Raw genomic sequence first — 16,591 nt, 5'->3', positions numbered from 1 at the left:
TGCCGGCGGCATCAGATGAGCACAGCATGGAAGGCAAGCCTGGAAGACCTGCTCCTCCGTGACTTCTGCTTCAGTCTCTGTCTTGAGTTCTGCAACCAACTGTGATCTAGGATGTGTAAGCCAAATAAACCCTTTGGTCATGGGCATATCACCACAATATAAAACAAAGACGGGCCTCTCTCCAGAATATGTTGAGTTTCTGTTCATACGTGTCACCCTGACTTCGGCCCTTCCCTTTATGCGATGGTACATAGGTTACTCGCTGGTTGTTTGCTCTATAGTTTGAATCGGAAATGTGTTGAATGACTTGTGGCCAGATAATTCATTGTTGGGAAACTACCGGATCCTGAGAGTGAGACCGTGTCAGTGAGTTTATTCAACAGTGGATCCTAACATACAGGAATACTGGGAAGAGTAAAAGTAAGATCTGTGGCCTGGTTGGATGCAATACATCTCTAGAGTATGTCCTGAAGGGAGGACTACTGTGGTACCAATCCCTTCTTGTCTATCAGCTTGCCAGCTGCCCCGAGATGAGCACTTTTCTCCAGTAAATGCTTCATGTCATAATGTCTACCTCACCAAACATTAAAAGCAGGGGAGCCTTCTGAACTTGCTGTCAAACACATGCATGGTAAGGGCCAAAGAGAGTGCTGTTTCCAGGGAGGAAGTTGCACGGAAGCCTCTCATTCATCGCTCCCTTTGTGTAGAAACAAGGGGTTTTCGTTGCCACAGGGACCCATGGCCTAGACCATTGCAGCCCCCAGAAGCCAGAAGCACTGTCAGGTCACCGATGAGTGCTCCATTTTCTCTGTCAACATAACAAGTTGAAGACAGAATCATGTATACTGTGGAGGGTCAGTCATTTTGGCAGATCTGGGGCGTTAGTGACTCAGGGCTCCCTCTCACGTCTTATCCTTTAGAGGTGGACATGTATGAGTGCATGCATATATACATTTGTGTGTGTGTGAGCTTGGGGGGGGGGCAGATGTGTGCATGTGGGAGGCACAGGGTGACTTCCTTGACTGATTCCCACCTTCTTCTCTGAGATACATTTCTCACTGAATCTAGAGCACCTAATGTGGCCAGTGAGCTCAGGAGATTCTCTGTCTCCCTCTTCCCAGTACTGAGATGCATACTGTTGTGCCTGACCATCTGCACAGGCACTTGCGCTCAAACCCCAGTGCCTTTGCTTGCAAAGAAAGCACGTTACCAAGACTCCTTCCCAGCCCCCCATGTATACCTTTTAATGTCCACTGATCCCACAAGCCTCAGTTGGGAGATCCAGGCACTGTGGTCTCTTCTGGTCCTCTTTTCAGAGTTTATTTTTATTTCAAAATTGAAAACTATTAGAAACACTGTAATTGCTGGATTTAATGTTCCATCCAGGCAAGTTTACTGAACGTTAGAACAACCTTTCCAGCCTTGCCCAGCCATTTAACTTTAAAGCTAATTTGGCGCCTCTGGAGAGACATGGGTTTTTTCCTAGACAAGGTTTTTCATGGTTTCATTTTGTGACATTTAACAACACGTTGAATGAAGAAACCACAAAGCCTTGCAAGCCCACAGCAATAATGTCAGATGAAATTGCTGATTTTGTTCTGGGTTTCAATATTGCCATATGACTTCAGTCAAAAAAACCATACAAATTAAACAAATGCTAAGCTAGAGACCTGGGAACAGTCTGGAGACTGCACTCATGGAGGTCCCCAAAGAGCTGAGGTGGGCATCGTTGTAGTCATCAGCATCTTCATCATCGTTGTCATTGTCGTTGTCACCATCACCATCACCATCTCCATCACCATGATTGGGCCTCTCAAAGGCGGCCACTGTCAGCCTGGAACAGCCCATCTGCTTGGTCAGAGACCACAGAAAAATCTATGGTTTAGAAACAGTGGGAGGAACATCTGAAGCTCTTAGATCAAGGTGGTCTCCCGCAGACTCTGCCCAACCCTTTCTGCTCTGCCTAGAACCTGACAGGGGAGCAATCACTTCCACTCAACAGCAAGAGAAAGATGCTGGGTGATCCTATGCAAGTGTGTTTGCTTCCTGGAAAAGGTCATCATTGTTGAAATTCAGTTCACCCACCCCACGGAGATGTGGGATATCATACCATGCAGTAGGACACTCCAGGAGCTCATTGAGTTGATAGCAGCACAGATCATCTCAGAGGGTGTTACAGAAACAACACTAACAATGCAGGAGTGACATCTGGCCCTCAAGGGTCACCCACACTTCCCAGCAGACCCCAAGACTGTTGGTGCACACTAGGACCTTACAGACCTGGAATTTCCAGAGGACTGAACATGGTCTGTGCTTTCTCCTACTCATACATAAGCTGAGGTTAGCCTATAACTGAGCACAACAGGGCATTAGTAGGAATGATCATAGTAACTAATGAAACAGAACGAGTCAGCAAGATGGATCACTGTTAAAGAGGCCTGGTGCTAAGTCTGATGACCCGAGATCAACCCCTGGAACTCACAGATTCCCAGAAGTTACCCTCTGACCTCCATATGCACACTGGGAGCACACAAGCACACATGCACATACATATAAAAATAAGTAAATGTAAAAGACCCCAACCCGGTTGCAGAGAGCACACAACTTCAACATGCTTTATTCCTGTGTGTTTGCATTTGACATGTTTGCACTGCAACTGAGCCCAGATAGATGTAACTCAAAAAGTCAAAATTCAGATAAGGAAGGACTACCTTGTACACTGTGCACACACAAGTACAACATTACTCCTTGCTCATTACTCATACATACATGCAGGCATCTATATTGATATACTCTATATACATTTGGGTAAATATTATGGGTAAATATACACATATATGAAATATACTGTGGATGTTGTATACGTATCTATTTTATACAAATGAACATGCATATCTCTATCTATCTATATACACATATATACATATACATGTGTGTATACATACATACATATATACATATACACACACATATATATAAATATAAGTTTTATATATATATATATATATATATATATATATAGAGAGAGAGAGAGAGAGAGAGAGAGAGAGAGAGAGAGAGAGAGAGAAGACAAGAGATAGAAAGTGAGAAAGAAAAGGGAGTGGGAGACTGACTGAGAGGTTTTAGGGACACTGGGTCATGTGGCTAAGGCGTAGAGACCACACAGAAGCTGCAAAGCCAACAACAGACACTGACCCTGTCTGGGTTGACCTCCATGTTTTGCACCTGCTTGGATGAGGCCCACCCAGTGGAGAAGGCACACGGAGGCTGAGTGTGGGAGGCACTATGCACAGGGAGGGAGGTTACTGTGGGTAGCTGATGGGGTCTCCTTTTGATTCTCTTTACAGAGCCTGATGCCTCTCTGGCTCTGAGGAGCTTGCAACATCCACGAAGCAAGATGAGGGGACCCTGTAAGCAACCATTCTGAACCTCTGTGTGTACTTCCCTCTCGCCAGGTACCCTCTCCCCGATGTTAAGAATCACGCTTCTACATTCAAGCCCTACACTCACGTGGAGAAGAGGGAAACTCGCATGTGCTTCCACGGTGGGAGACACGTTACTCTGGTAGAAAGAATGCCTCTCTCCCCAACCTAGAACACTAGGAAAAAAGACCCCCTGGGTGTACTAGCTCATGTTTACAACCCCAGCACTTAGGAGGCCAGAGGATTGCTACGTGCTCGAAGCCAGCTACATAGGAAGTGTCAAACTAGCATGGACTAAAAATGAGTCCCTGTTCTGGGTTAGCAACTGCATTCCTGGGTATAGTTTGGCCAGAACACAGCAGGCTGGGATTGGGGACAGTCCTCAGCTGCCTCTAGAGTTCCACATTATTTTGTCTTCCACTTAAACACACCCCTGCCTCAAGGCAGAGGCTGCGCTAGAGAGACTGAGATGAGAAGACCCTCAGAGAAGTCTCTTACTGCAGAAGAGACCGACAGCAGAATGAGCGGGGTTCCCTGACAGGCTTCTGATGAGAAGGCGGTTGTCACTGGGTTTTTGACTTCTAAACCTGATCACCCCACACAAAGCTACTGGATTCAAGAAAGCTGGGATAACAAAGTTTTAGCACTCTGAGGTCCTGAGTGTTTGCTTCTTATTATTTTTTTTTCTTGTGCCTGGAGAGCAAACAACAGAAGTTTCACTGGAAGAGAAGGAAAAGCCCTTTAATTCTAGGTAATGAGTTCTTCATCTTTGTTGACCCTAAGCAGCCACATCTAGGAAAAGCATGTCTCACCTTTAAGGCAGGTGGAGGATGCTGGAGGGACTGAACCCCACATGTAGTCAGTATGGACAGGTGCTGTGGTTAGAATAAGGATGGCTACCACAGGCTCATATACATGATTGCTTGATCACTCTAACCCTAACCCGAACCTGAACCCGAACCCAAAACACCTAACCCTAACATCCTAACACCCTAACCCTAACCCTAAACACCTAACCCTAACCCCCTAACCTTAACCATAACCCCCTAATCCTAACCATAACCATAACCATAACCCCCTAACCCTAACCCCAACCCCCTAACCCTCACCCTAACCATAACACCCTAACACCCTAACACCCTAACACCCTAACACCCTAACCCTAACCCTAACCCTAAACCCCTAACCCTAATCCTAAAAACCTAACCCTAACCCCTAATCCTAAACCCAAACCCCTAACCCTAACACCCTAATACCCTAACCCTAACCCTAAACCCCTAACCCTAACCCTAAACACCTAACCCTAACTCTAACCCCCTAACCCTAACCCTGAATACCTAACCCTAACCTTAAACCCCTAACCCTAACCCTAACCCTAAACCCCTAACCCTAACCCTAACCCTAGCCCCCAACCCTAACCCTAACCCTCTAATCCCCTAACTCTAACCCTAAACCCCTAACACTAAACCTAAACCCCTAATCCTAAACCTCTAACCCTAACCCCTAACCCATAATAATAATGGACTAAGACCCTGAACCTTTAAAAAAGCCCCCAAATAAACGTTTTCTTCTATAAGAGTTGCCTTGATCATAGTGTCTCTTCACAGCAGTAGAACAGTGTCTAAGACAAGAGAAATGTCAGATGACACCACACTACAACACAGAGACCTCACTAGGTCCGAATGACTAGGCTATCTATACCTTCGTTTTTCTCCTTCACCCAAACTCTACTGCCAGTGAAAAGTTAGAGCAGTGTTCCCTTTTGAGCTCCTGGTATTTTTATCTATAGCCTTGACAGAGAGAGAAGGCTACCCACAGCTTAACTCTAAGAGACTTAATAACTGGTCAGGAGTGGCATTCACTCCTGTAGAAAAGAAATCTCATGATTTCAGAGTTGAAATATGGAGGTTTTGAAAGCAACTTTTTCCTAACATAAGGTCCTAACTCTGAGAAAACAGTTTAAAGTTCAAACACTTTTGGACATCAGATAACTATTACAAAGCCACGTTTAGATGCCTCTTAGTAAGAAGCAGGGAATTAGAAACATATGAATCACGATTTCCGTTAAGACCCACTTGAACTTAAAGATTAAGGCGCAGAGAGCTATTGCCTAACTAAATGTGTTCAAGGGCTTACTAAATTCCAAATATTTAAAGCATAATGAAGACATTTGGAGGGAAAATAATTACAACATCTACTCCTCCCTCCCTTTAAGCCGTGCAAGGGAAGCTGAGGGTAGTGAGTCCTCAGCTTAGGACAGCTTACCTCACCTTGGACCAAAAACAGATCCTGAGACTGAGACTTGTGGATCTCTCTCTACCTTTCCACATTTGTGTTTACAGAAGCTATTCGGAAATGGAGAGGCATCAAACCAAGGTGTGAGAACTGGAAAAGAAAAAAAAAAACCAGTGTGGTAGAATTCTGTTCCTTTTCTACTCAACTGCCAAGTGAGTCAGTTCCCAAAACAATGCTCTAGTTTATAAATAAGTTAAAAAATCAATACTAATCATCTAGGAATTAGAATTTATAAGTAAGAGTGTGTGCAGAAAACTCTAGAGAGAAAGGTACGAATATAGCTGAGCATCTTAGAAGGCAAGGCAGAGGAAACAATGGAATCTTTATCAGCGTTCTCATCCAGTTAGAGAGCCCCAGTCATCACTACAAGAGCTGCGACTGGAAACAGTAACAAGCTACACTGCTGGGGTCCCCAGAGAAGAGAAACCAGGCATCTTCAGCAGGGGAGAGGGGAACCCGACCAGACCCAGGCAGGTCTGAGGTCTCCCCTTCCCGGGCTGCAGTGAGGGCACGGGTGTGGACAGAGAGAACATTTTGTTTCCCCTTCCCAGAAGAAGGCATTAGCCTAACTTATCCCTGTCCTTCTTTTCCAAAGACATAGTAGGACACACACCCTGTATTGTTTATTCTTGCATTTTATGCCTCAACAGCCAGAATTTTCATTGTTCGGTTAAACGGTTTTGTTACTTTGTATTTTCTTTTGCCGGCTTTGTTACTTTGTATTTTCTTTTGCCATCAATGGCTACCTGGACTAGGAACGTGTGTATGTTCAGTTTCCAAGCCCTTACTGTTGAGTTTTAACGCCATGTTTCCACCTAATGATACCAAGGTACAGTCCCGTTGCAGTGCAGCAGAGCTCTGCCTGCTCTGCCTGCTCTGCCTGCTCTGCCTGCTCTGCCTGCTCTGCCTGCTCTGCCTGCTCTGCCTGCTCTGCCTGCTCTGCCTGCTCTGCCTGCTCTGCCTGCTCTGGGGAGGCTGTACCTCCCCGTAGCTGTGCCTGTTTGCATTTTACAGCAACCTTGATGATTATAGCACTTTTCTTACAAGTTAACTTTTATTGAAGTGATTTATATTTTATGCAAAAGTTGTAAGGACAATGCACAAAACCCAAAATCACACCCTACAGCACTTAGTTTTTTACATTGGTTCCATCTGGTTCTCTCTCTCTCTCTCTCTCTCTCTCTCTCTCTCTCTCTCTCTCTCTCTCCTCTTTCTGTCTCTCTGTCTGTGTGTGTGTGTGTGTGTGCTTGTGAGAGTGCACATGTCTATGTCTCTGTATGTGTATGTCTATTCTGTTTCTCTCTGTCTCTCTGTCTCTGTTTCCATATCTCTGTACCTCTGTCTGTTTCTATGTCTGCCTCCATCTCTCTTTGTTCCTCTCTGTCTCTGTCTCTATCTCTTTGTCTCAGTCTCCATCTATTTCTCTGTCTCTGTCTGTCTGTCTGTCTGTCTGTCTCTCTCTCTCTCTCTCTCTCTCTCTCTCACACACACACACACACACATACACACTGACACACAGACACACGCACATACACACACATACACACACAAATTCTGTAAAGAATTGTGTAAAGAATTCTTTACACAAATTCTGTAAAGAAAGGGTGCACGCACACACCATTCTGTAAAGAGAATCCCTTGTGCAATGTATGGAAGCATCAGCTGTCAATAAAATGTTGTAGGTCTATTAGCTTAGACATGAAATAGGAAGTGGAAATTCCTGCAGAAAGAGAGGAATTCTCAAATAGAGTCAGGCACAGGAAGAGGCTTTCCCCAAACTCTGAGGAAGATGATCACATGAACCATAACTAACCTTGTGGCAGGACTTAGAATAAACGAGATGACTGTCATGAGCTAGAGGGAACAAGCCAAAGCCTTTGGCCTAGGCAATCGTTCATATATAAGATGTCTCAGAGTCATTATTTCAGAGAACTTGGGCATGGGTGGAGAAGCCTGAGGTTATACCATTCCTTTTGCTTAGCCTTACCAAGCCCAGTGGCTCAAGCATTATTCTGGGTTGAACTCTTTACCTAGTCCAGCCAGATGAACCAGATCAGACCAGAAGAGTCATGTTAAGTACCATGGCCCTAACCAGGCGCAGTAGGGACCTGTTTTCATGAAACCTGTGGTTCCGGTGGATCTGATGTTGAGCAGTGGCCCATGAACTCCATGCCTACCTCATCCCGAGTCAACTCTAGTACAAAGTTCCCACACACCACCTAGCTAGAACTCTAAGTAGACATAACCTGCCTTCTATAAATACTCATAAGCTTTCGAGCAGCGGTGGCCGTAGGCCTGGTGTTTTGCTGAGGGAGCCTTGTGAGTCAAAGCAAGCTGTAGGATATGGCTCTGGTGTCTCCTCTCTTCTCCTGCTTTGCTGGTCTGGGGCTTTCCCCATGAGATGTAGGCTACACAGCCAGCGGCGGAAGCTACCTCATCTCTGGTCACCAGCTGCCCTGCTTTCTCTGACAACCACAGGCTTAACCCTCTCTCAGGCAAGGTGTTGCATGTTACCTCAGTTGTCAGGGGGAAGTTCCCTCCTGAGTTACTGGGTTGATGGCTACGCTGATGTGCCAACTCTCCAGAGCCGCTCTGCTTCAACAAGAGAACAGTTTCTCTGTGGGCACATCACCACCTTCCCTCTGTAAGGTACGAGTTATGACTCATGTACCTGATGTTTGGACACTGAGAAAACATTTCCTGTTTGCTATTAATGGCAGCGTAATAAAAACAATCTTTTTTTAAAAAAAAATTATAGTTCTTACTTGCAAAGAATGAGAAATTCAGAAGGCACGCTTCTATTCAGAAAGTCAGCAGACATACCCCCTTTCTTCTTTAGTACGCCCATGCTGGACATGCCCTCTTGCATACATACTCTATGTTCTACCTACCCTGTATTTGATAAAGCTTCTTAGACACAAATCAGGTTTACAGACCAAGCACTGAAGCAAGGAGAAGCAGCGACAGACTGAATTAACAAGGTGCCGTTAGTTGGACACCTCTAACAGGTATCATGAAGTCTTGTCTTCTAACTGAACACGCAAATAGGAAGAGGCAGTTCTCTGTCAGAGAACAGGTCTCCAGCTAAGGTATCTACAAAGGACATCCAACAGTCTGTGCCAAACCCATACACCTCTCTGGGACAAGAACTTTCTCACTGATGCCATCGTCTCCAGCTGAGCCTTGGCAGGTATAACTGCAGATCAGGGCTCAAAAAGCAGTGGGCAATCAGGGAGCTTTTCACAGACCCAGATGGGCTGTGGAATGGTCTCTGTGCTTATCTTGGAGAGCATTCTAATGTTTGTCCTGCCCCTCCTAGGGGCCAACTCAGGTCTATCTCTTACCTTGTTTGTACCCATCTGTCCTCTAGTCTCGTCTCCATAATGTGTTGCTCCATCATCCGGATGCGGGGTGAAGAATCAGAGCTTGAGGTTGAAGAGTACAAGAAAAGAAAGCAACCCACCCCTAAAGGTCACAGTTAGGATGCCTGGACCATCCATGATCGGCTCATCGTGAAGATTCCCACAGGAGGTTAGGTAACTGTGTGCATCTTTTTAAAGTCCCCTATCAGCTACAGAGCACAGATATTTATGGACTAGAATTCAATTGTTCTTTAAGGAATTGTGTGTGTGTGTATACAGCTCCCACACAAAGGTCTCTGGTTGCATAGGAAAATTGAGAGCCCATCCTTGTTTCTTGAGGAGGCCAATAGTCACTCGGCAAAATAAAATAAACCAATATGGTTTGAGTTTCTCATGACTCTGATTACTGCTCACACTATCACCACAAGTGCATGTCCCTCCGAGAAACAACCATGGATGCCAGTCCAATTTCTCCTCTGTGGGGACCTGTTCAAGGGTTTGGTCCATTCTGTAAACAGAGGTCTTGGGACTCACGAGAAGAATGATGTAGGACTTTCTGTTAAATTAAAAACTAAGTCAATAGAGAACAAACAACACCTAAACAACCAGCGGACAGAGAAACACTCCAAATGACAGACGCACAGACCATTGCCAACACCACCCGGGGACCATCACCAACACCCACAGACAGGCACACAGACCATCACTAGCCTGGCCGATGCCACCCATTGTGTGTGAACAGCCAGAGCTGGCTCAGGGGTCCCCAGGACCGCAAGGAGGATGAAACTGTCTGTTTTTCAGGCTCTTGGGCACTCGGGAGCCACTGGATGACGCAGAAGAGATGAGAACAGAGTAGGGGTCCACAAGCTGGATCTAGCCTGGGACTGAAGGAGAAGGGTGGGTTGCTCCAGCTGAGTCCCATGGGGATAGAGTCCTTGGTTTGTCAGTGGGTGGCTTGACTTGGTAGAAGCCTTGGCTGGGAGCACTGAGAGGTCTTCTGGAGGAAATTAGATGGCCAGCTCTTTAGGCCAAGGCCTGCTCCATTGCTCCTCATGGAGGATCAAGATGAAAAGAGTTAGTCCATGTTTTTAAGACATTTATTGTCATGACAGAAAGTAGATGAATAAAACCATACCCCAGTTCTCAGGGTGGGCCTTAGGTTAAATACCATGTGCAGCGAGGAGGGTCTGGGAAATGGAGTTTATTGGCTAAGCCTTCAGGCTTTTAGGTACCTCATTAAAATGGAGCTCTGTCTTGAAGCTATGTGACCTGTAGTTATGTCCTCTACCTGTGGAAGGATTTGGAACATTGCTCTTATGTGTAAGACTGTGTAAGACTCTGATGAGCCTTAGCTACTGGGGACTCCCCCACCCCATGAGTGAACAACACGGAGTTGGGGATCGATGCAAAAGTGAGATGAATTTATTGTTCCCCCGCACTAGGGTCGTCCTGCACCCAAAGGAGAGGTGGCAACCCCGGGCAGCCCATTCGGCCAGTTTTTATAGTTTTCAGGGGTAGAATAGAGCAATGGCCACTAGGCACAATGTGGTTGGCAGAACAGTGTGTCTTTTTAACTGATTGGTCCTTAGGGGATGAGGTGGCAAGGACTTTTCTTGTCTGTAGGTAGTCAATAGTCAGTCTGCCCTGTGGTTTTCCTGAAGAATGTAATCCAGTAAGGGAGGGGTGCTTAGGTGTTCCATTGACCTCCTCTCCCTTCCAGGAAAGGGAGGAGTCTTTATGATCTCAGGTCTGGTGGAATTTCCCAAATGCCCTGAGCTGACCTTCAACTGATGGCCACAGACATATGGAGGGCTGTGGCCTCATGTCAAGAGTCTAGTGTCTGGGAACCAGGCAAAACACCTGCTGTTCCTCAGGGTCACCAGGGTTTCCAACCTTAGCTCAACCAGAAACCAGACTTGTCCTACAATAGCTAACAGAGCAGTGGGCAGAATGAGGGCAGGGGTCTAGTCCTTTACAAATCTTCTGCATCAGAGGTGAAGTGGCCAATCATGACTTCTCTGGACCCCTGGAAGATCAGGGCATCCATGGGGCTGGGCTTGGGCTGGGACAAGGGGTTAAGTCACAATATCCTAACATTTCCCTACAGACTGGGTGGCACTAGGACAATGACCTAGACACCAAGAGGAACGGGGCAGCTATTCCTCATTCAGACAGTGTTTTTATAACAAGTAAATTCTACAAAAGTGGCAACGGACTCTGTGTCTGTGGGGTTTTGGCTCACTCTGAGTGCAGGTGCCCCTTTCACAGTCAGGATCTGCAGGAGTGCCCCATGTCCTTATGGGAGTTATAGCCATACCTGCTGGCAAGCAGAACTGGTATTTTTCAGGAGTAGCAATGAGGACATATTGGACTCAGTTTTGAGATCTCTCCAGAATGTGAGTCCTCTTGGCTTTCTCTCGCTGTGTGTTTATCTGGCTTGAGAGACTGGGATGCCAAGAGTCCCTGGGGACGCTGCTGGAGGGCCTCCAGGTGGCCTGAACTCCTGTGAACAGCACCTCTCCTGTGTCTTGCCGGCCCCCTGTGGGAGTGGGGATGAATGTGTCCCTTTGTAGGGCTTTGGCTTCCCAGCTCTGGAGGGAGCCACCTGGCACTGTATTCCTCACCGCTCAGCTCAGGGCTTTCATTTGCAACCCCGAGAACATTGCTGCTTCTCAGCCTTTCCCAGTGAGAAGCACATGTCAGAGCTGCAGGGGGTTGCCTGTCCCCCTCCACAGTCTATACAGCAAGAGAAGCCAGGGTCAGCCCGTTCACAGTGACACTCCCCGCAAATGTTCCACACCAAAGCTTTACTGGGACTCACTGAGCTCTTGTTTTTAGCTATTTTGAGGCTATTTTTAATTTTTTTACAAAGTACATTTTGATTATATAAAATGAGAAATGACTATTTCATTTATTTTTAGTTTTGTTTTTGTTTTTGTTTTTTTGTTTTTAATGAGAGCTGTAATTCTGCTCTCTAATGAGGTAAAAAAAAAAAAAAAACCCGTAAAGTCTCATAACTGGAAAAGTTTTCTGCATCTTAATATTTGATCCGTATACAATTGGTTCAGAAAATAAAGGATTAAGTCTCACACATGGGAGGGAAAGGACTGGGGTCAAAGGTAAATGGTGGGACATCCCCAAAGGGCTTTCAGGGGCAGGAAATGGGACCATCTACATGAGGAGAGACGCTGGGGCATTTGGCTACTGATGTTGCTGTCCAGTAGATAGTGGGGCCTCTGACTCCTGCTTCTGCTCTGGGCACAGCATGGAGGAGCCTTTGGAGGGTGGGGCCAGCTGCATACCCTCTTCACAAATCCAGGCTCTCACACACCCTACAGCCTTCAGGATACTTCTGACTGTCATGATGTCAGGGTACTGACTGACAAGCATGATACAGCCATGCTTCTGACTCCACTAATCTCTGGGACTAGAGGCTTGAAGAAGACGTTGGCTATGTTCAAGGACATGTTCTAACCTAGACACACTGCCAACCATCGAATGCAATGGATGAAAATCACTCCGATCCAAAGTGCAGGCATTTGTTGAAGGGAGGGGGAAATGGGTAGAAAAATCAGCCAGCAGCGATGTGCCTGGGTAGATGACTTCCACTCTTCTGAGAAAAGTGCAGTGGGATAGCCAGTGGGGTCCAGCCTGACCCCCAGCACTACCATGATCGATTGCTCTCCAGTCTCTTCCCCGGGCCCCTTCCACAGCTCTGGCTTCTTCCCAGACAGACCTAGGAAGGCACTGATGATGTAATAGTGACTGTCCAGGGGCACATGCTTATTGTGAAACCATCCACCTATATTATGGGTTGTGGGTCCGTCCCGCTGCTGGGGTGCTGGGCATGCCCACTAGGGATACAAAACACTGGGAACTTGGCAGCGCTTACCCCCACGCTGCCCCTGCTATAAGACCCAGTGGCCTATAGAGAAGTGTGTACCACTCCAGGGGTGGGAGAATGCAATCCAAGATGGCGGAGGCACAGTTGGGGGTTTCCTGACTTCTGGAGAACTGCACAGGGAAATCAGGAACCAAGTAATTGAAGTGTTGGGGGTTCATAGGCCCCCAACGAGGTCTGGACCAGGGTCCTCAGTGAGGCTCCTAAGTTCCTGGACATTCAGGCATCACTGGGCTGTGAGGAGTTAGGAGTGGAGTCAGGGTGCAGGCCGAGGACACCCTCTAGCTTGGGGGCAGTGGGAAGAGAATGGGAGCTATGACTTAGCTCACCGGTGGTGATTGTCCTTAGCTTGTCAGTGGTTGGCTGGAAGCACAGAGAGGCCTTTGATGGGAGATTTAGGTTGTGGCTTTGTAGGCAAAGGCCTGCTCCGTGCTACCCGTGGTGGTTCTAGAAGAAAGAGACCGTCCTTGGTTCCAAACTGCTTGTTGGTTGTTCGTTGTGGAAAATGAATGCATACTGACTTCTAGGGGTGGACCAGAGATCAAATACCTTTGGTAGGGTGGGAAGAGGAGCTTTACTGACTAAACCCTCAGGGCCTCTAGGTACCTCATGAGCATGGAGAACTCTGTACTGGGCTACATGAGGGGAAGGACTTGAAGAGTGTGGCACGTGTTCCAGGCCAGGAATCTGGCAGGGATCAGGGAGCCGCAAACTGACTCTGGTAGATGCCTTGGTTCTGGGGACTCAGACCCACTTTCCCTTAATAAGTTTCCTGGCATGGTCCACTGTCCCACACTGGGTGATTCCGGACATTACCTAAGGTAGATGTAAACATGGCTGAGCAGGAGGGGGCAGGAGGCTTGGGGTCAGGACTGCAGGCTCCTGAGCTAGCATCGGTCACTGATAATAGCTCAGGTTCTTTTTCCTTGTCATCGAAATAAAATACCTACCCAACAGGGCAATGAGGTGCTTCACCTGACCTCTGTTGTGAAGTGTCTACCACACAAGAGGTGCCCAACACTGCTGGCCCATTCCACTCCTTGTCCTTCTCTGGAGCCTTCATCCCTCCAGCCAATCCTCAAAGCTCCTGCAGGCCTCTGAGCTCCACCCACATGTCACTTGGCCACAGGATGCTAGATTCTCAGGTATTCTTCAGGGGTGCTGATTGAGAGGCTGTGGGGAAGAGCCGTGGGAGTTCACAACATCCCCATATTGAAACACCGCAGAACACAAGTGGATACGAAGTGGAAGCCACTCTGCCAAATGTGGAAGGAGCCCGATCCTGAGTTCAGCTCCAGCTCAGGCTGAACTCGAGGTAGGGCCTCTGCACTCGGAGGGGGGGACCTCTGCCATGTATCGCAGCTCTGAATTTAGTTTCAGAGTGACCTAGCTTGACGAGAAAGCAAAGGTGGCAGGCTCTACGTGGCTACTGCTGAGTTTGTTCTATGCACTGTTTGTCAAACTGTCACTGTCAGAACACAACCTTCTTGATCACAGCACAGCTCTTTTCCAAGCCGATAGTCTCAGCAATTACTGAAGTTAGAAACACCACGTGAGCTCAGAATGGATGAAGCTTATCCAGGTCTAGGTTCTGGCCACCCTAGCATCTGACTTGGCTGTTAGAACAAGTTGAGATCTTGTTCTTCAGGACCGTCTCAACCCCTCTGGCTGTGACCAGGAGGAAGAGATGGGAACAGAAGAGAGAGTGGTCTCACCTCAGGGAAACGTCCATCTAGTGCCAGGCCTTAGGGAGCCAAGAGCCTCCTGGATTCCACAGTCTAGGACCCTGATTCTGCCTGCTGGCCTCCCCATCATGTCCACGGTCTCCTGTTTTGGTTCCAAGTCTCCAGGTGGTGACTATGTGGGATGACAAACTTGATGAGAAAGCAAAGGTGGCAGGTTCTACATAGCTACTGTTGTCCCTGGAGTCACAGGACAAAACCAGACTCCAGAGCCATGGGCACGTGTTCTGTCAGGACAGCAACAAGACTTCAATCCTTTGAGGTACCTTGGCATGTTAACCTTCCATGGTTCACAGATGGGTTAACAGTGCCACTTGTCCCTGATACTCAGACTCAGGGAATCAGCCTCTGAGTCACAATGCTAACTCACATGTCTCGCCATGCGGAAGACTAGTTTTGTAGACTCCTTTCCGTGACGAACTTGACATTTCAAAGTCAACCAGGATGCTCAGATAAATGACTTGCCTTCAAAGTCATGGTCACTGCTAAGGAAGGATATATTCATTGTTCACTGGCTTTTACTGCCAAATAGCTAACAAGTAAGAAGGGTGTCTGCAGGGGCTAGAGAGACAGCTCAGTGGTTAAGAGCACTGACTGCTCTTCCGAAGGTCCTGAGTTCAAATCCCAGCAACCACATGGTGGTGGCTCACAACCATCGGTAATGAGATCTGACGCCCTCTCCTGGGGTGTCTGAAGACTGCTACAGTGTACTTACATATAATAAATAAATCTTAAGAAAGAAAAAAAAGAAGGGTGTCTCTAGATGGCCTGGGGAGTCTCAGTGACTTCTAAGAGCTTGTGGTGTCAAATAAGCAGCCTGTCATAGTCCACACAACCTGTACCACCAGCAGCCAATCTGAGGTCTGCATTGAGGCGGCTCTCACTAGTTCCCGTGGGTCCTGAGCCCAATGATTCAGGTTTTGTATGTGTCAGTTTCTTACCTACAAACCATCTGAGTATCCCGGCTTAGTGTGGGATTTCTTTGGTGCCCAGTTTGGCAGTAATGAGCTCAGCATCTTCAGCTGTGTGTTGAGGTCTAAGTTACCAGCATATCATAAGCATGGGGGACCCTCAGCTCCCCCAACCTGAGACGGTAGCTCCCTGTCCGTGCTCAGCAGCTCTTCCCCCTACATCAGCCGCACGGCCGCCCACGGTGAACCAAGAACTGGGCAGTTCTGACCTCAGCACCAGCTGACCCCTTAGCCTCATTTCTGAAGTACATAGTCCATCACACTAGAGGCAAGTAGGTCCACAGGTGGCCCACAAGGAGCACATGCCACAGAATAGCTATGGATGCAGCCCAACATAAAACTGTAAATCTGAAACAGCATTCTTTTTCATTTAAAAATTTTTTCTCCTGTAACTTGATGGTATATTTTTTTAATGTGAACTTTGTGGCTAATAGTGTCAAAAGGTTGGACATATCCGCTACTGTTCTATAGGTGACAGCCTTATCTGTAGGTGGACTATCATAGGGATGGCGACCTATAGTCATCTGTGGCCTGGTAATATGATACAGAAAATTCAGAAATAATTCATATGAAACCTCAGGACATCCTGCAACATTCCCCTCAGGTCTACACCAAATGTGATACCCTCAGTCAGACAGTGGCCCCCTGTATCATCAGTGGGCATTGTAACACTTCATCCATCCTCAAGAAGGTGGAGTCCCAAGGTACTGAGAGAGAGAGGGAGAAGAGGAGAGAGAGAGAGAGAAAGGAGGAGGAGGAGGAGGAGGAGGAGGAGGAAAAGATGAAGAAGAAGAAGAAGAGAGAGAGAGGGAGGGAGGGAGGGAGGGAGAGAGAGACAGACAGACTGACTGACTGACTGACTGACTGTCTGACTGACTGACTGTGGTCACTATCGTCA

Source organism: Apodemus sylvaticus, chromosome 23 (assembly GCF_947179515.1).
Source record: "Apodemus sylvaticus chromosome 23, mApoSyl1.1, whole genome shotgun sequence".
Taxonomy (NCBI): domain Eukaryota; kingdom Metazoa; phylum Chordata; class Mammalia; order Rodentia; family Muridae; genus Apodemus; species Apodemus sylvaticus.
The sequence above is the reverse complement of the archived record's forward strand: the minus strand, read 5'-3'. Positions refer to the sequence as shown.